Consider the following 22,232-nt stretch of genomic DNA (forward strand, 5'->3'; position numbering starts at 1 on the left):
CCACCTCGTTTTCTTTCCTCTTGATCTGATTCTGTGGGGAGCAAACCCAGAAAACAAAGGAGGCCATTTATTTGCTGATTAATATTTAAGACTACATTTTAATATGTAATACTAGGCTACATAAAAGAGATGTTTGTTAAAGCCCCCTGTCTCATTACTGATGCAAGTGACTTGCTTCTTGTGTAGCTTCACTTTTTCAGTATTAACACACCCGCAGATGGAGAACTCATTGTCCTTCTAAATATTTCTATCCTGTACTTCTAAATTATTCTTGGTTTTATCATTATTAATGTGTGTTCTGTTTGCATTTGAGACACAACCAACTTAATGAGAGTTTTCTGCAAGTTCTAATTGCACTTATGAGGTTTATTGGGCCAGGGAGGACTAATAGATATACTGTTCTATTTGTAAAATATCACTATATCCTAATTTAGAGCAAAGAAGGTGAGGATGTTTTGGTCTATTTTCTGCAAAGAGAGCAGAAACTCTGTGTAAACCGCTCATGATGCTATGGAATTTAATATGATGCTTTGCATGTAGTCAACAGTCTAAACTATGGATCTATACTTTAGCTTTAGCTGGATTTAGCTTTAAAATAGTATATTTTATAGTGATGTTTTAAGGTGTCTTCAAGTTTATGATAATTAGTTGTCTTCGGTGGGTCATAGTTTTGGTCTCTTTTATAGTATGAATTTTGAGCAGAGCTTATTTAGATGAATTGGAGGTCTAGCTGTAGTCTATTTAATCTTAAAATGTTGTTACCAGGTGATGTTAATAGTCTCATTACCTGTCCCCTCTCAGCTTTACTCAAACTCACATAGCCTCATGCTGATCAAGCCTTCTAGACCCTTAATTCTTCCTTCTACTTTTGAATTAGTCACCTTCCTTTCTTTACTTTCTTAAACATGGACTGCTTGGCTGTCAGATGGCTTGTGCAGCAATTGAACAGAACTAATGACATCTGAGAAAAAATGTAGGAAATCACTACTTGATACTGATTTCCTTTCATACAGCTCTCTGCAGATGTGACAGGGGTTAAGACCTTCTACAGCTGAAAGCAAAAACATCTGCACATGATCTTTCCAAGCTCCACATCAAGCTTTAACATCTTTTTTTTTATTATTATTCTTAACGCATCACCTCCCACTTCACCCTCCTCCCTGACTGTTGATGACATTGTCACTTCATTTAATGAGAAGATTGGTAACATCTGACAGCCTTTTACTCCAACCACTATTTCTAGACTACACATTCAGTCCTACACCCTCTTTCTTTGATACTTTCTTTTAACAGAAAATATCTTGCAGATGATTTTATCCTGCAATCACACCACCTGCTTGCTGGATCAAATCATTTCAACAAAGTTCCAGATCATCTCACAAGACCTTCTCCACACTATCTCTTCTATAATGAATAGCTTTGTGACATCAGATCATGTACAGACAAGATGCAATGCAGTAAGGATTATATCAATGCTACAGAAACCTTCTCTGGACAACAGAGACATAAGCAACTACTGACAGCTCATAAGTTGAAACTAAATCCCTGCTGTACATCCCAAGAGATATATCCCCAATGCCAGGACCTTGTGATCTCCCTGGATCTCTTAGATCTCACCATCTGTCACTGTACACAACCTTGGGTTAGTCCTGGACAAGCAACTGTCCTTTATGCCTTATATTGTTAAATGAGTTTTTTAATTTCCTTGTTATTTTGAGGCTGATCTACTGCAACTTGCTTCTGGCAGGTCTGTTCTTATGCATCATTTGAGTTTTATAACTAATCCAGAATGAAGCTGCAGAGTTCTCCCACCCACCACATTGCTACACACCTTCCACTGGCTTCCTGCATTTCCTGGATTAGATTTAAAACACTGATGCTTGCCTACAATGGTAACATGTACTAGTGCCTGCCTATCTTACGGCACTTATCACACTCTACACTGCATCACACTTCCTCTGAGCCCCTAGCATGGCTTGACTGAACCCACCATCACCCTCAGGGTACAAGGAAGACATACATCTAGCCTCTCGTCTATCCTGGCACCCAGATGGCGAAACAGACTTCCCCTGGCTGTCCATTCAGCTGAGTCACAAGCTGTCTTTAGATAAAGACTAAAGACCAAGCACCTCAATTAGCACTTTTTTATTTTTAAAATGTGTTGTTTTTTTGTTTTTTTTTTAAGGCTTGTGGGTGTGTTTTTATGGAGACTACAAAGTGCTTCTATGTGCTGGATAACAGCCTTTGACAAATATCATAAATATAAATACAAATTATGTTGATGCTTTTATTGTAAGAGTAATATTCTGCAGCAGTCATTATGTTAAACAAAATCATTATATTATGATAGAGTATACATTAATGAAAGGCATTATAGTACATGTTTATTAAAGTTAAATGTATCCATCTATTCATTCATCCATTCATCCATTCATCCTCCCATTCATTCATTCATTCATTCATTCATTCATTCATTCATTCATTCATTCGTTCATTCATTCATCTATCTTTAAAGTATTCATCTATCTTTAGGGTTTTAAGGCAGGATTGTCTATACGCCCAAGACAATGTTCAAACACAGTGGCATGGAACTTCTGAAACTGGTTTCCAGACCTGAAATTGTAGTCTATAATTATTTGATTAATGTATAAAAATGTCTATAAGATAACTTTGTTTAATATTGCAGATGTAAGGGAACTACTGTAATATTATCTATTTTAATTTGTTATTGTTCAGGTTCCTAGTCTAATACACATACAGTATGTATGAGAGCTTGAAGAAGAGAGATAGTGAAGAGTGCAGGGTAAAGCTGGCAGCCAAAACACTTGGCACTGGTCCTAATGATGCACTGCATGTGCCAGCTTCCAGCACCACCTGATCGCACAACCTGCCAGCTCCCAGTTAAATAAAGACATCTTTATTAGTCTTGTCTCTCTCTCTCTCTCTCTCTCTCTCTCTCTTTCTCTCTCTGACTCTGTAACACCTAATCATTTATGTCATATCCCTACACGTTTGTAAGATTATGACAGACCTGTAATACCCTGGCAATACCTAATTCAGGTGCTTTCTCTCGGGGTGGTGACTGAGTGCCTGATAAACCAGAAATAAACAGTTGTCAAATGATCACATTCCCACCACCCACTCCTCCCACTTTTTATCACATGGTACACTTACCTTAAGCAGATATGCATCTCCTCCCACATATGTACCTGCACTGTGGGTTAACTGCCAGATTAAATGCTTACTAATCTTGTTTTAGACATAAAGGTACATCTGAATCATTTATAATTTAGGCAATGTTTCAAGCTTAGAAAAGTGTTTTGAATGTTTTTGAGTTCAAGATCATGGCATGTATAAACTACCACTGATGGGTCCCTGAGAAAGCCCACTAAGCCTTTAGTTTTGAATAAAAGTAGCAGTCAAATGAATAAACTTTACTGTCAAGACAATATGCAATATGACGTTAATTTTAGTATGTTAGTCTTTGACTAGTAAGACGTTATTCTACTGCTTACTATTTCGACAATAATGGCTGTATGTTAAGTTATTTTCAGAGGACAGTAAATCTATAGTACTATACCAGGTGTTCACTGACTACTGAAATGTAAGGGGTGTACTCACTTTTGTAAGATGCTGTATTTCAAATACGTATTGCAATTTGATAGGGTTGATAAAAGCTTCATATTTGTATCCAAATACTTTAGTGTTTTGTATTTTTGTAGTTTTAAAATACTGTAAACTACTTTGTAAGGAGTCTACATGATGACATCATAAAATGCAGCCTTTGATTGGTGCCTACTCAGTAGTTCGCCCAGACTTGTTAAGATCAGAATATTAAATGTATCCATATGAAAGAAGGTGGTGAAGGTAAGATACATGCAGGGTGCCAGCTTTCAAATCGGTGTCCAATGTTTGATAAATAAATATTTGATTGCCGAATATTGTACCCTCTTTGAAGTGTTTAGTAGGATCATGGTTTTGCATACCATTGCATGAATGACTGCCTGACATAATTTATTATTATATTTATGATAAATAATCAAATGATTAATTAGTTAGAAACTAGTTGCTATGGATACAGGTGCCATGTTTTCTTCTTATGAATGACTTGTTTGTCATTATATCAGTGTTGCTGATGTAAAGTAGCCCAAACACCAAGAAACTAAATTCGGATACAATTATGAGTCATTCAAAAACTGTTAAATATTAAACTGTTGGTTACTTTAAAAATAACCATTATTTAGGAGATTACAGGTATATGCATGTGAATATTTAATTTGTTAACTGGTTGCATATGTTAGATTTATTGCATGACTCAGCCAGAGAGAATCTGGTGCTATCCAACTTTTTTTTTCTTTTTCTTGATACATGGTGTGGCTGCTATATTTTGTAGTTTATTTTGATAGTTTATATATATATATATATATATATATATATATATATATATATATATATATATATATATATATATATAAAATAAATATTATGTATTTTTCAAAATACAGTTTGATGTATCTTTGCCCAACCCTAAATGGATTATTAACAGTTGTATCCCCTATGTTTTTCACTATTGTATTATCCCTTGTAGTGCTACACTGCTTCCTGATTTAGGTTTTTGTGGTGACACCCACATCACAAACACAGCTCCTGATGCCAATGCAGCAAGACATTTATGATGTGTGCTGGATTGAAAATAATCACTGAAAAAAGCACCTATCAAATGCTATCTGTCACGATTTTGAATGTCATCCTTGCGCAGGGGCCATGCTAATCTTCTCTGTATCGTTCCAATTTCAGTATATGTGCTGCCGTCACCTGGACCCACAGCAGTAAATAAAGATGCAAAGTCAACCACTTTAAAGAAAACTTGTTAAGACCTATGAGACCTATACAATAACATTTGTGTTTCCTTGGTTATGATGAATGTTTTGTGTGCATATGTAAAGCTGATAAACATTATAACACAGAGTATTTCTTCTACAAGACAGATGTGCTTATAGATGTTTATATAGATGTTTTCAGATGGATGGTTTATATCTGGATTAACGCATTTACTATAACACTTAATATTAAACAGTTATCAATATATTGTGATTGTTTTTTGTTTGTGCTGGGCAATTCCTCAACCAGTGTTTTCAAACTTAAATGAATTTAATAATCACAACAGAGTGTGCAGTAGACAGTGAAATGTGAACATCCTAGAAGTGTGCACTTGTTTGCATACAGTATGTTAATGCTGTTAGTATATGAATTATGTTTTTTTATGTAAAACTAGTGTGAAAATATGCGTGGTCAGAGGCTTGTTGCAATTTGCATGCACTGTTAACAGAAAGGGTTTAGAGGAATTGAGAGTTTGGGACTTTGTGCAGTGTTTCCTATTGTAACACAGCTGTGTTTGGCCAGGCTTTTGGTGTGCTGAGATATGCATAGTTAACAGCCACTCACAACTTCTAGAAGTGGTAGAACAGGTCTAGGCTGTATTTTAGTTTAATTTACTCAGACGTGCACACAAGGATGTTAAACTTCAGCAAATATGTTAATGACTGTTTGTGTTAAGACTTTGTAGTGCATCTAATGGTTCTTGGGAATTATTAGGTTTACCAGACAAGTAAGTTTAAGTAATTCCTGTCATATGTTAATTACTACTGCTACTACAGAATGACACAATCGAGTGAAATTAACACCAATAACATAGCCAACTGGCCTATAAGTGCAACAAACAACCAATAACAAACTGAAAATGACACATCTGCTAATAACATTTAGTTTATGTTTGTTTTTTTTACCAAATTAAAATGCATTTAAAGAAGCACCCAACTGTTACCTTTTATAACTTTTTTCTACTATGCAGCTGGACCAGGGTGATATTTCTCCATCCCCTCAACATGCTCTTTCTGCCTCAGTTACTACAATAGGCAATCAGAATAATTTTCTATTAGCAAGAAAAAATTGAGAGTTTTTGCCATCATCTGTTCGACTGCATGGTTGTACAGTGACCATTTGATGGTAGCTATTTGTATCAGCCACCTAGATTTACAGAGAAGTAGAACATTGAATTTGGACATTGAAAGTTGGTAAAGTATCTGACTGCGTAAAGAAAGTCTTATTTTTGGATTTGAATAGAGTTCATATGACTGGGTGAAAAGGATTTCTGTATTTAATGTCAGCAAAAAGTTGTTTTTTAGAAAAGTGTGATTTCACAGCAGTGACTAAAGAATTAAATATCTTGTAGTATGTAGTGATACAGTCATCAGTGGCAGTTGACGGCTTACCGCTAGAGACTTTGTTTCCTTCAACATATTACCTGTATTCATGTGTTATTAAATTTGATTATAGTAATTTACTTACTTTACAGACCTTTACACTGAAATTGATGTCTTTTAAATTATTTTTATATTAAACTGTGTGTGTGTGTGTGTGTGTGTGTGTGTGTGTGTGTGTGTGTGTGTGTGTGTGTGAGTGTGTGTAAGGATCTAAATTTCAAGAGTTTTTGAAGGTTGAATACTGGTATTAATCAGCTAACAGAAACCCTAATGTTAACATAATAAATAACCTTTAGGTCATCAAAAAGCAGCACCTCCAGGCTTTTCAGGTGTGTGTGCATTTACGTGTTACAAACTGCTGTGACCTTTAAGTCCACCTGCATTTGGTGTTGTTTGCAGATTTAATTTTATGATGAGGATCTTTATGGAAATTGACAGTTGAAGTGTCTGCTGCTTCAGTTTAGAAAAGGCACCGCAGTCCACTTTTCTTCTCTGAAGACACTAATGTTTTTGTGTATATGAATAATGCACCTTTAAAAATAAACAACAGTTCAAAAGTATATATATATATATATATATATATATATATATATATATATATATATATATATATTTCACTCTCATGACTCGTGACTCATTCACACAGTCTTTGGTCTGATTTATTGAGTGATGTGTGTGTTCTGATGGCTAAGAATTCAGCAACACCTGCTGATTACTGAGAACTCCTTATGAATACAAGCCTGCTTGTATTTGTTATGTATCAAAAATGATTAATTCAGTCCTGATTAAGACACACAAAGGGAAGTATCAAAATGAATATTTTTCATGCTACATTGAAATAAACGTTTGAAAAATGAAGTACATCGTGGACTAATATGAATGCAAATTGACTATAAGGCAGATGCAGCAAAAGTTCTGTTCAGATTCTCGTTTTCTAACCTGCAGCAAATAAATGATTGTTTATGAATCCTGAATGGGATTGGCATCAATCTTTTGCCAATCCAATGATAACAAAGCGGTTATTTTTTCTAGAAAACATTTTTAAAAGTGCTGCCGAGATATTCATGATAAATCATTTACAGTGGCCAAACCTCACTGCTCCTGCAGTTTCAGCACTGCTCAACCCCACTTTATATGACTATCAATTATTAATGCTGTATTAGCAACAGAGATTACAAATGGCTGCAAGATATAGGACAGAGACTGGGGAGAGGAAATAATAGGAACATCTTGCATTTTTGTGCATCTTAGTGGTGACCAAATGTCCCAAAAAGGAAAGAAAAATGTAAATAGAAAGTCCTTAAAAGAATATTTGTGTGTGTGTGTGTGTGTGTGTGTGTGTGTGTGTGCCTTATTGCTCAGTGCAGGCCATCGTTATTTTACGGGGCTGTGGATGTGTTCTGACAGGTGGATTATGAGGTGATTATTTACGGAGGTTTTTTAATTAAAAGAAAAACTGCCTATTACTATTCCTCCACTTGCTCATTAATATCTGCCATCTGATTTGGGTGTTGATGATCTCTAATTAAAATACACACACACACACACACACACACACACACACACACACACACACACACATACACTGAACTGTAAAATATCTGTAAATTATTTTCTGGAGCATGCAGTCATAGCTTTGAGGAGAAGAGCGGTTGTAAATGCTCTCATAATTTCAATTAGTTTGCAATTACAAAAGTACAATGTAATGAGTTCAGTGTCCAGTGTTACAGCTATCTATAGTACTATTCTCTGGTGACTGGGGCACTTGGAAATGATCCCAAATTATAGACAACAGTTTATACAATGGCATGCATAAGCTCAAAATATGGATTAGACCATGACCAGTCATGCTTTGCCTTTCTCCTAAACAAATGTGAATAATATTTAATGTAAATACCGTACAGAACTGTTATGGTACATGCAGACACTTTATACATGGTGTTATGTTTGCATCCTTATTTAATTTTTTCAGTCTGATATCACAGACTGGATGTCAAAGTATTAATGGAGCCGTAAAACACAAATTCCCCAACTGAAGTATAAATTGACCAAAATGTAAATTTGATGGAGGACATGGGTGTGCAATGGGATGATAAAAATGATGGGAGAGTTCAGGATTAATAGGATTTTGCACTTCTTGCACTGTATATTGCAACAGGATGCAGGGTTGTTCAGAGCTCTGACGAGTAGAAGATTTGATATGAAGAAGAAGATATGAAGAAAACTAAGCTGTGTGTTCTCTAGTGTTATATTGTATCTGATGTGTTTGTGTGTGGGTTTGAAAAAAAAAAGAATCAGAAATATTATAAAGAAATAAAAAAAAATTTGTGTGTAGTTTGTACACAATGTCTGGATTACATTGCTAATGCAGAAGCATTTTATTAGTGTTAAAATGCGCACACACACACACACACACACACACACACACACACACACACACACACACCTGAAAACCTGAGAAGGCTTCCCTTGTACTTTAATAATGACTCATTATTCAGAGCCATCTGCTTTTAGTGGCCTTTCTCCACTTGTCTTTAAAATGGTGCTTTTGTTTACATAAATGCATATAGCCAGTCAGTTAATGTTTCACACACACACACACACACACACACACACACACACACACACACACACACACACACACACACACACTTTTGTACCATTGACTGACAGCTGTCACTTAAGCTAACGTTAGGTCTTAGCCTCAAAATGCTGTTTACTGAGCTTTATCGGCACTTTGCCTATTATTACCTGACTGTCAGTCACACCTTTGAGAAGTTATGTGTGAGAATGTATGTGTCAGAAGAAATGGCTTTGACCCCAGAATTTTATTTTAAGATGAAGGATGCACATTGAAGGACATTTCTAAATCACCCTCCCGAGCAGGATGTGTAGCAGTTTACTGTTTTATGCAAAAGTGCTTACCCAGTTTGACTGTGAAAGAGTATCTCTGAACCATGGTTTAGTGTCTGTGTGTTCTGTTGTGTCTGGGCATGTTGCTTGTTTAGCTTTTTAATCCCTGTATTAGGTTTGTAAACATGGAGAATAATCCTACTTTAGATGATATATTTTCATTCTGAATGGCTTTTTACACTCTAGCTACTGGAATAAAGCGTGAGTTATGTTAAGTAATCCGTTCCACAGCGGACCTCAAGCTGTCTATACTCTGTCAGAAAGTACTGTAAGCCAAGCAAGGGTGGAGTGCTGACTAAGGTAACAGACGTTCAACAGTTTTCATGCGTACACTACACATTTTAATCTTTCTCAATCTTTGCAAACAATACAGGGATGAGCTGTTAACTTCACTGGTCTGATATTATCTGCATGTTTACCTGAATTTGATTAAAGTGTTACCTAAATCTAATTAATGTTTAAAGCTGCACTGTGTGCAATTTTTCCTTACTCTTTTAAAAAAGAAAGATATCCCTATAGAACAGATTATTCCTGAGCTGCCATGTTTCTTTTTACTTTTGTTCTGTTTACCCCTGTAACGGAACTGTTCACCTCACAGTTAAAAGGATCAAGTCAACATTGTTTATAAGTGGAGAAAAGATTCAAAGTGAGGAATTACATATAAATATATATATATATATATTTGCTTCACAGATTGTTTGCTCTGTAAATATGTAACTATCTTATAACTAAGCAACTTTATTGTGAAATTGTTGTCTAGTAGTACTCAGAGTATTTTTCATTAAACATGGAATAATGGTCTAATTGTCTTTTTTTTACCTGACCATAAGATTGGTATGCTCTTAGTGAACTTCTTTTTCCCCATTTAGTCAACATTTGCTGTTATATTAATCTAAATTTTTCTGGGAAGATCATCCAATACATTTGAAAGCGAGCTTGTATAGATTTGTGTTAATTTAGCCACAAAGGTTTTAGTAAAATTATGTACTGATGTAGGGCGAGGAGTCCTTTGGTGCAATCAGCATTCCAATTCATCCCAAAGGTGTTCAGTAGGATTGAGGTCCAAGCGCTATAGCAGGCCACTTAAATTTCTTCCACTCCAAACCATGTAAACAATATCTTCATGGTTTGCTGGCTTTGTGCACTGGGCTATGGTCATGCTGGTTTGGATCTTCTAATTTAAATGAAGGAAAAGTTTAATGCTAAATAATCCAATGATACACAAAAAAGTCTGGTGTCCCAATATTTTGTCTATATAGTGTTTGATGTGCCAGTTTATTTACAGCCATCTTTTCCTAGAACCTGTTTGCTAAGCCCAATCAGATCAGCAGATTAGAACAATAGGCAGCACTAGCAGATACATAGTCACAGTTACATAAATATCTTGCATTCCTTTCATCAAACCTCCAGGAATGGTGAATATCATTTGGATAACATATACCACAATGCAATGTCAAGACGAACTGGCATATATACAGGTGGACATGACTCACATTGCTGGGTGGAGTTGTGTAAGTCAAGTCAAGTCAGGTTTATTTGTATAGCGCTTTTCACAACAGACATTGTCTCAAAGCAGCTTTACACAAATCAACAGTTAAGGTGAATGGTGTGAATTTGTCCCTGATGAGCAGCCGTGGCGACTGTGGCAAGAAAAAACTCCCTTAGATGTTATGAGGAAGAAACCTTGAGAGGAACCAGACTCAAAAGGGGAACCCATCCTCATTTGGGTGACATCAAGAGTTTGATCATAAATCTTTCAACAATACAGAACACTGGAGAGTGAGAACTAACATGAGCACTGGAGTATAAGATTATAAGTGATGTTCTTTCTGCAGTCTTATACAGTCTATATGGTTAGTAGCTCCTAGTTTTATGAGCTCAGCATTTGTGATCATCACAGATCCAGCATCAGCTTCTCCATGCCAGAGCCTTTAAACACTCCAGGAGGTCCAATGTCAAACTCCACACATGTAGCGGGATCCAAATGGCACTGGTACGTCTCTAGATGGTTCGGGATGTTTGCGAGTTCGGCATCTACTTCTTCAAAGGTCCGTAATCATCAAGATGGTGGGAGGTGACTGAGCTGGCCAAACCTCAGGGTGTCTCGGGATGGGGAGAGAAAGAGAAGCAGTGGAGAGGAATTAGCGTAGCTGCTGTTCATGATATTAACAGCACAAGTTGATAATGTGCATGTGATCAGATGTTCTGGAGCACAAGGTTATGATATGTGATGTGTGTTATGTGTAGGCTTTGCTAAAAAGATATGTTTTTAATCTACACTTAAACTGGGTGAGTGTGTCTGAGCCCCGAACACTGTCAGGAAGACTATTCCAGAGTTTAGGAGCTAAATGTGAAAATGCTCTACCACCTTTAGTGGACTTTGCTATTCTAGGAACTACTAGAATCCCAGAGTTTTGAGATCTTAGGGAGCATGACGGATTGTAGCGAGTTAAAAGACTGGATAGATACATGGGAGCCAAACCATTTAGTGCTTTATAAGTGAGTAGCAGTAGTTTGTAGTCTATTCGAAACTTAACAGGAAGCCAATGTAGGGATGATAAGATCGGGGTTATGTGATCATATTTTCTTGACCTTGTAAGAACTCTGGCTGCCGCATTCTGGACTAACTGAAGCTTGTTTATTAATGACGCAGGACATCCACCTAGTAATGCATTACAGTAGTCTATTCTGGAGGTCATAAACGCATGGACGAGCTTCTCTGCATCGGATATAGACAACATGTTTCTTAACTTAGAAATATTTCTAAGGTGAAAGAAGGCTGTTTGTGGAAAACTCTGGAGAGCCTGAAAAAAGCTACAGTGACTCCCAGGCACCAACAGTGGAGTGATCACAGAATCAAACTTCAGACATGGCCACCCCAGACATTTAACCTAAAACCAGCAGAAAAAAACGTGGGGTAAGCTAAAGTAGAGAGTCTATAAGAGGGGATCTAGAGTACTGGAACATTTGGTGAAATTCTATTTTGATGAGTTTTTCTCATATCGCTTGCTCTGTAGTCTCAAATATCATCAAGCGAGCACTTATTGATGTTATGTTGGCAACTTGAGATTATGTCAAAGTGCACATGACTATGATGTGGTTTAAAAAGCATACAATACTTTTGGTAAGAGGTTTTGTATTTTCTTAGAATTAACTAACTTTAATTATAACTTCATATTTATTGTGTCAGAACTGTTTAACTAATATTTTTCCTATTACCTTTTTTCCAAAGCTGGCAATAGTTTTTTATGGTATCTTTGAGAAAATACTGCATATTCCCTGTGCCTGCTTGATCTCTCATGTCCCATATTGTAGATCTGTGGAGGGAGCAGCACAGCCTGTCTGAATGTGCCAGGTGTTTCCGTGTCATCTACTACACACCCATAAATCTCTCTCCGCTTAGCTTCTCTGCAGGTGTGGGAGAGATTACACTCCTCCAAATGGCAGTCAGGCCCTCTGCAAAGGAGTCCTCTTAACTGTTAAACTGGATCCTGCCCTGCATGTGTGTGGGTTTATAGGTAAATAATAAATGAAGTTTAATATATGTACAGTATATGTACAAAAATATTTGTATGTAAAATTTTGTAAGACTAGAGATCTCTTAATAATTGATAGAGTTAATTTTTGTATTTCACGTCTTGATGAGTAACATGGTCTTCTGCATGGTATTTCCACGGCCAGTTATAAAATGTAGAATATATGAGAAACCCTGGGAACTCGATTTGTGTAACAATAAACTTTTCCAGTAGTGTAATGCAGTTACTCGATAATTCATATTGCACATCATAAATTAGGAGTTATTTATTATTTTTAATTAAATTACTCATGGTATTTTATTTCCTTTTATATTACATACTTTTATGTTATGATGACTCCTATGCTGCAGCACTGTAAATGTACAGCTATATTTAAAGATGTTTATACTTCTTCATCATACTGGGCTTTGGAATATCCCTCACCTGTTTGTGCACCTAAATAGCAAAGCAAAGTACTGTAAAGCAAATAGTGCTGTAATTGCTGTCCTGTCTCAGAAGACCTCTTAACCCTTATGATATCCAGTTTAAGCCTTAATAAAATACACATTTTTATAATATTATAAATAATTATTATACATGTACTTGAGTTACAGTACTAGACCTTACTATGTGACAGAAATTATCGTATTGATTGATCGAGCTTCTTTTGCCTCACAGCCACATTCATTCAACTCAGGATTATAGATCCTGGAGTAGCAGGTGGGTTTACTTTAACATTTATATATCTATGTAAAAGTGCAACCTTAATATAAAATATTAATTATTCAAAAAGAAATAAATGCATTATTTTAGTAAACAGGCCTAACTAAATAATCACTTAGCACAGTATGCTGTGTGCTATGCATCATTATTATTTTGAAAAATTAAATATAATAGTATAATAATAATATTTAAAATAAAACCACAAATGGCTGTTTGTGTTGCAGAGTGCTACTTTCATCTAATACATTATCCAAAATGGAGCTTGAGTAAACAGAAAGCTCAGGCCAGGTAGATTTAATATTAGTATGTGTGGATTAGCTGCACCTCTGTATTAGTTTCCGACAGCACAACAACTACAGGAAGTTAGTTATTAGGTATTACACTTGATTACAAAGAGCAAAAAAAGAAAACCATTTTTTTTTTTAATTAAACAAAGAATCAAGAGAAAAGGATTATTGCAACACAGTCACGCCCAGCATTGAGCAGTAATGCATGCAAACAAAAGTGGTAAATAAAAAGTGTGCACTATTTAACATAATAATCATACAATAATAAGGTAGTGATATTAAAAGTTTAGTCATGAGACAGTAATTATTGCAATTATAAAGGTACAAACAGTTTGAGGTTTAACTGTTTCTGATCAGGTATTTAAATTATATTAATCATTCAGCTTCAGGTTTAAGCATTGCTTCACTTTTTACTTCAACATAAAATATCTTAAAACAGCCATGACTGTACTTGGTTGTAAATCAGAAATAAAGCTTATGTAGTTGATTATATTAAATTTGAATTACAAATCTTGTACCACTTTAATCCAATGATTCTCGATAAACATTGTGTTGCTAGGTTTAAGTAGTCCCACTGTTTCCTCTTTGTCCATCACCTAAACCTCTTTTTGGCTGATGATCCTCTCTCCACTTTTCCTTTCTTGGACTTGTCTTGTCAAATCAAAGTCCTCAGAAATGAACATCGGGGGAAAAGGAGCTTGGTGCCTATGATGTCTGACTCCCTTGTTTTCGTATTGTTCAATCAGCCAGTTAGCCCTGCTGTCAGAATGTATGTCTGTCTCTGTGACAACCCAGTCAGTCAAATCGAATATTCCTCTATAGAAAGGAGGCCTCTTTTTGATTCTATGAGCATGTCTTTGGAATGAGACTTTCTTCTGAATAAATCAGAGCCTGCGAAAGCATGTTTTTGAATGTGTGTTTTTGTGTGTGAGTTTGTGTGAGAGTTTGTGTGTGTGGATGTGGAAGAGGTTGAGTGCACACACGCACGCATGCACGTGCACACACACAAATTTGTACATGAGATGCAGAGATCTGGGAATGTGTGGAATAATGCAATTAACTTGCATAGCATCCTGGGAGAAAGGGGGAGGAATGAGTTTCAAGAGAGAGAGAGAGAGAGAGAGAGAGAGAGAGAGAGAGAGAGAGAGAGAGAGAGGCGCATTTTAATTCACATTTTGATCCTCTCTTAATAGCTTTGAGCTGTTGACATAGCTAAAGGGCTAAAAGCAAATCTACAGTGCACACAGTGAGTGGACCAAACAATCTGTCAGTCACCACACACTGGCTCTTGTAGCTCATTATAAGAAGTCAAAGGTACACAACTCTTCTCAGGAAGTCCAGTCTGAATACATAATATTTCAGTATGACTTCTGATGTGTCCTGCTGAAGTGTTCATCTAAAAAAATTTTGACAATTCCACATATCCACATATCCACATAGCATTTTTTAAGTATGCTGAAATAAGTAGAACACTTAAGTAGATCATATCTTAAGAAAATAAAAAGATTTATGTAAAACACACACACACACACACACACACACACACACACACACACACACACACACACACACACACACACACACCTGTATTACCCAAATTATGTCTCACAAATGTTAACTATACAATTTTTCTATTTATTTAATATTATTGAATTAATATTAATTGATTACTCTATTTAATAAATATAATAAAAAGTGTATTGCAGGAATTCGATTTTATTCTACTGGTTTGAAATACTATAAAATATTATTTTATATATTAATAAACCCAGCAGACTTTTGATTTAATCTTGTTTTTATGTTGGTGATTACAAATGTTAATAATTATAAACCGTTTCAAAAACAACAAGCAATTTAATGTTTTGCATTTCTTCCCCTAACTGCACAAACATTTAACTGAACCTTGATTTAAAAGCCAAGGTACTGAAGCATACACACATATGTACACATTATATACACATATGTACACCAAGGGGTAACTGGTAATAAGGTAATTTATCTTAGCCAATCTACCTACTGACATCGTTCAGAGCTTGTGAAACTCTGTACAGTAACCTTAGTTTAGGATTAAACCAGACACCCTGAAGCCGTTGGAAAATAAACCTCTGCTGAGAGATACATCATCAAAAGAAAAATGACTAGCTTTTAAATAAAAATATTTTGCATAGATTATGATCATTTTTTTTTATATAATATTCATTGAAATGTATATCAAGATGTATGTGCGGGCTAATGTTAAAGAAGCATAATCTTAATTTAGCTTTAGCATCGTGTTCATTTTGTTCTATAGAGACCAGCTCGAATTAACATCCATGTGTCCATTCAGCTCACCACAGATTTCAGTACTAACTTGAGCTTATGGAGCTGAGCACTTTGCTATAGTGTAGCTGGTTAATTCTCCAGAAGTTTTCTATGTAATTTAGTTTGAATGATTCTGAAACTTTTTTCGTTCTTTTAAATCCTTTGTAGAAAGATTGGGGCGGGGTGGGGGGTGTTCAGAGAGTTGTCACTGGATCATATGATTTCTCATCATAAATGGCTCATTTACTTTCTGCTAAAAAAGACCTAATCATCAAGGAACTAAATTTGGCAGCATTCTCCACAGTGAGCATAGATGAGACTAATTTACTAAACATACCCTCCAGTCACATAATTACATGTAATTTTACCGGCATAATTAACTAATTTAATTACTACTCCTCAAGAGCATCAATTATTGATATTATCGAGTGTTCAGATGGGCTGTGGCAACACGTGAAGCATTCAGAGGACATGAAACACATGCTGGGGTTCCAGGAGCTTTGGCATGAGTACAGCAATCTGTGAGTGTGTCATGCCACACAGTCTGCTGTGGCACAGAGCTGGATGGATGCCCAGTCTTTCACTGGTTTGTGGAATGGAAGAGGCAGGATCACTTGGATATATGGATTTCTGTGTATGCCTGTGTTTGTGTGTGTTTGTGTGTGGGGTGTGTGTGTAAAAGACTTCAGAGGCCTCTACAGATATATCGAGATCCCCACTGACTCTCACAGTAGTTGAGGGCTTTGACAATCTTTAATCTATGCAGCTTTGATTACTTGCCTTCATGTGATCACATTTTTCCCCATGTGCTTTTGGATTTTTCATAGAACAGTAACTATTTAAAACAGTGAAATACAAAACAGTAAGTAATAGCATTCATCTCTCTCACACACACACACACACACACACACACACACACACACACACACACACACACACACACACACACACAATTTCTACCCCTTTTCACTCTTAGCTCTGCTTTGAATGAAATAGATTTAAATATGTAAATATAAGAAGTTGTGCTGAAGTAGGCATTGCTCAGTGATCTTTAATATATTTATAGAGTTTATGAATGCCAAAGGAGACTGCACATTAACGTTAGTCATACATCAAATACCATCGTGGTCTTCGTCAGTTACTACATTAGAGAACTGAAACATTAAAAAAAAAAAATAATTTAATGCATTCCCATTCCTTTATACAAGTTAAAAGCTATAGAAGTTGGAAGCTATGGAGCTATGTTTTCTCTTACATGTTAGTGCCAGAATGCTGTAAGATGCCTTTGATGTATGAAAGAGCAGTAACATCTTAAAATGCAGATTGCAACTGGGATTGATGGGAAAAATAAGAAAGAAAAGCTCTTCCTTAGATTTGTTCTTTTCAAAGCTAATTACATGCACATCAAAATGAAGTATAACCTGATTTTTCTCTTCTTCAAGGTTTTTTTTTCTCTTTCTGTTTTTATTCTGATCTCCCATAAAATACACAGTTTCTCCATTGAAAATAAAAAATAATAGTCACAATGTACAGTTAGTTAGTAGAAAGGATGCCAACAGCTAGCAGTGATGATAATAAAATAAAGTTTTTCCTGTCACTTCTGTATTGGCCTGGCCTCATGTGCATGTTAATGTACTACAGCCAAATTTTTGCATACTTTAAAACAGCTCTGAAATTATGAGGTAATTATAACGTGATTCGTGACACAATGAAGACAATTAGCATTGGGAAAACATTAAATAAGATAACAGGTTTGCTACCTATATTTATTGTAACCTCCACTCCACTGTGCATGCATTTGTACAGACACCAAGCAAATGTTAAACAATTCTGAGGACTCATATCTCATGCCAGTAAATTTATTTGCATTTACAAGTTATACTTACAGGTAGCCTAGTATTCAATAGCATAATTTCCTATCTGTTTGAAATATTTAGTTTTCTTTTCCTGTAGTTTTAGAACCTTGCTATCTTTTAGTGATCACACATGCAGAATTTTATCACAAGTGTGTCTCTGTGCTTTGCTCTATAATGCCTTTTCTTTACCAAAAAGGAGCATGACTAACACACATGGCATAACAAATGTATTCAGTGTCAGCCATACAAGAACAGGAGTGAAAAAGTCTCATTGAACAAATCACTTGTGTGTTCCAGTGTGAAGTTTTATTTCAGATTATTTCAAGCATGGATGATGGAAAAACAACAAATGCAGACAATATGGTTACTTGCCTATGGTGTTCTTTACAAGTCTGCAAATTGACATTTGATGCCCTGACAGTTGATGTCCAGTCTCAATTCTTAATTATTTTGTGCAATAAAAAGTCTGTGTAAGTCAACATTGAATAAGAGTAACAACTCAGACTTTACATTAAGGCATACATTTTTGGTACCAATATGGGTCTATTTTGGACATGTATAATATGTATAAGAACAGGCACAGATTATGAATATGTTTCATAGTATATTCGTTTACTGCCTCCAATAAAAACATTTGATTTGTGTGTAGTGCCATCAACTCTTTGCTTGAATGATCGGATTAAAGGAAAGATTTTTAACATGAGAATAGAATACAATTGAATAAAGGTGGCAGTTAGAAACATTTAAATTCATGATATAATTATTCAGATGTGAACTTGTCTCTTGTACATATAAACATTTCATGCAGTGAATATTAATACCTCCATACTTGACTGAAAGAAAAGCAATTCCACAATTACATGATCCTGCATTTTCTATGCCTCTGTATTAGAGCCGACCCTATTCCTGCTGCACAGCCGTGGGGCACCATTGTGGATTACTGCGACTGGAGCTCCAGGGTGTGTTTGTGTATGGATTGGAAGGGGGTGGGTGGGTGGTGGGGGGTCGTAGTGATCACAGATGCGAGACTGATGTGACTTTACTTCAGCAAGCCTGGGTAGTGCAGCACTCTCTAATTAGATTCATAACAGCAGCCTGAAAGTGCAGGCTGCGTGATGAATGTGTCACCCATGTGCTGTTCGATGGAATCCAATGGGACTCACCCACTGTATATGTCACCCTGGTGAACACAACTTTGTTTTGTCTACTGTAGTTGCAGCACAAACTGGTCAGTGGCTTTACTCTAAAATGCTCATGTGCCCATCCCAGAGTCCCAATCCAATTACCGAGTTAAGGAGATACAAGATATGCTGTCCTCACATAATACCCGCTGCTATAAATGAGTGTCGTTACACATTTTCAGCATGTCTGTCAACTGTCAACTGCAACCCATTTAACACAGATCAAGAGCTATAGGATTTTTTTTGTAACTTAGAAGCTTGTGTTAGATGAAGCTCCTGTATGCTTCAAGTAGGCAGACATGCTGGTGGAGTGCACACTGGGGCCCTTGACACAGGGGAGACACTGGTACCAGTACTGACACACCATCTGCAAGTTTGTGATTTTGGATTGCAGTTTAGTAAGGTAGATGAAAGAAGCACAGAGGAATGACACAAAGGGATGATGGGAATCAGACAATAGATGAGGGGATAGGTAGAAAGATCAAACCCACTCTGCTAGAAGAGCCTCAATCAGACAGGCCCTTATCCTAAGAGAGGAGACATAATCCCTCTCTCCTCTCTCTGTCTCAGTCCCTTGCTCTCTCTCTCTCTGCAAGCCATAGGGCCGGGTTGCTGAGGGACGTGGGTGCCGTGGCAACAGGAATTTTGTTGTCCCTATGGGGACGTGCAGATGAGACTGATCCCGACCGATCCCGGTACATAAAACCGCTGGGTAATATAGTAAATATAGTGAAAATAGTGACTGCAAAAGAATGCAAGAGGACAGAACACTGATACAGACATGCAGTATGCTTTACCTGCTTCAACACAGCTATCATAAGACACAGATGGTCATCAACACACAAATGATGAGAGAAACGATTGTCATTTAATTTTGACTATGAACTCAGTCTTTCTCTCCGAAGGGGGGATGATGCCATCTGTAGCGTGATCAGTTTAAAATAGTGGACTTCCACATTTTGATGTACTGTATATGAAATTGAGAAACGCTGTCTGCGACTGCATCCTCAGAAACGTCTCTGTTGATAAATGAAGCTAATTTTAACTAATGTTACTATACCATATGCTTTCTTTCCTTTGAGTCCTCAACACAGCTTTCTATTCTGTGCCTTATGTTGTCTGTTTATACATACGCTTAAATATAAACAAAATATAAATGTAACATAAAAGCAACATAATATTTATTATTATGGCTATGAGTTGAATCATTATAATAGTTAAAAATTTCCCCAACAATTTGATATTTCTTGAGAAGAAGGGTAAACAATCAGAATTCGGCACGGGAACCATTGCTGTCAAATGTGGTTACAATGAATATGTTGCAAGTATGGTAATTTGTTTATTATACATATTAATGAATATTCTTGCACCATGGAAAGCTTTCCTGAGGAAACTATGGAGTTTAATAAGGTTGGAAGCAAAGCAATACTAAGGAGCACATAAATATTGCAATGAGTTCTCAGCATGTCCCTGGAGTCCTCTCTCGGTAACAGAAGAGGTGAATAATGCATGAAAAGAGCTTGAAGGAATTGAAGTACATTTGAGTGCAACGCACAACGGGAATTTTAGTGAATGTTATTTTAGTTGTGGGGAGGAGCTCATTTTCTTTGTATCATACATGTAAAGTGCTGTATTATTCATTTGTGAATTTAGTTTAAATAGTCAAAATATCTTCAAACACACTTAAAGAGCCGTCGGGGGGGTGGAAAATTAAATAAGGGTCAGTGCCAAAGATGAACTCTACTTGTTAAGCCAAAATGTAACAAAATGTGATTGAAAACTTTGATGTCAAGCATGAAATTAATAATTTAACATAATGTCTCCTCTTTGAGTTTTGGGGTGGCAAAGATAAACTCTGTGTAAAGGAAATGTCAGTAACATTTTCAGAAATCTGTACTCAAAGTGTATTTTTACCAAGGAGCATGACAGTGTAATAAAATTATATCATTCCCTTTTCATGCTTGATTTTTTACTGGTCTCCAATTGATGAGAAATGACAAACTCCATCTCCTCTCTCATCATTGCTATCAATTGAAGATGAAAGGAGGAAAAATTATAAATTAACTAAAAAATAAAAACTGAAAAGCTTGAATTTAATGGGGCAAAAATGTAAATCATTCTCGGGTGTTTTTTGAACATTTCTGGAGAAAAAAAAAAGCGATGGATAAAAATTAACTACAACTTACTAATTATACAAACTGTGCAGCTTTGTACCTTGAAATTGACTTGGGCTTCACAGGCAGGAGGTAAATAGCTTGGGCCTCTCTGCTCACTGCCTCCCCGCACCCTTTCACCCAGTAAACAAATGTCCCACATCTAAAGCATTCCCATAATTGTCATGCTAACCTTGGGAGAAGGAAGCCTCGCCATTAGCATTTGAAGCAGCTAAATATTAGCCAAGAAAGAGCGCTTTCCTTTTTAAAGAGCCTGAGAAAAAACTCTCCTCTTCTTTTGGTATCCAGCCATCTGTGCCACACTGCTTTTCCTCGCTCCCCTCAGTTCAAAGCAGGTGGAGGCTTCATTCGTAAGGTAGACGTCAGGTGCTACCATGTTTTCAAAAGAACACAAACCACATCATATGCCACCGAATGACCCATTTACTGATTTCTTACCTTTCAGCCTTGCACTTTCAAATGTATCTCTTAAAAAGAAAAAAGATGATTTAATGAAAGCAATGAAAATTATTTGATGACTTCTGAGTACATATCAATGAAACATGGAAAGAGCGGAAGGATTAAAGAGGACATCAGATGCAAGTACATGGAAGCAATGACGTAGGTGAAAGGATGAGTTAATGAGTAGGATCAGAGTCTGGCCTTTTGCTCTCATTACAACCCTCTCTGCTAATCCTCTCCCATTCCCACAAGAGTGCTTATTGTGTTGCCTTAAAACACATTCTTTTACAAACACTGGGAAACACTGAGATTGTGTGTGTGTGTGTGTGTGTGTGTGTGTGTGTGTGTGTGTGTGTGTGTGTGTGTGTTTGTGATCAAGCTGAAATTTAAAAGATTGTGCGTGGAAAAAAAAAGCATTTTCCCAACCGTTGGCTGCAACTGACTGTATTAATAAATTGTTTGGAACAGTATGAGGAAAGGCAAATGGACTTGATACCCATTTAACCTCTAAGGACATTTGCATTTGGAAAATCTCAAACAGGAAGGGATAATTAAGGTGGATGAGATCTTGAAAAAGC

The 22,232-nt window shown here is 36.3% G+C and overlaps 1 pseudogene; it reads right to left on the bottom strand.

The window, feature by feature from the left end:
- Positions 1 to 4,714: 4,714 nt before the first annotated feature.
- On the bottom strand, positions 4,715 to 4,815 carry LOC124385400 (annotated as a pseudogene).
- Between the last annotated feature and the right edge of the window lie 17,417 nt (positions 4,816 to 22,232).

Source organism: Silurus meridionalis, chromosome 4 (assembly GCF_014805685.1).
Source record: "Silurus meridionalis isolate SWU-2019-XX chromosome 4, ASM1480568v1, whole genome shotgun sequence".
Lineage (NCBI taxonomy): Eukaryota > Metazoa > Chordata > Actinopteri > Siluriformes > Siluridae > Silurus > Silurus meridionalis.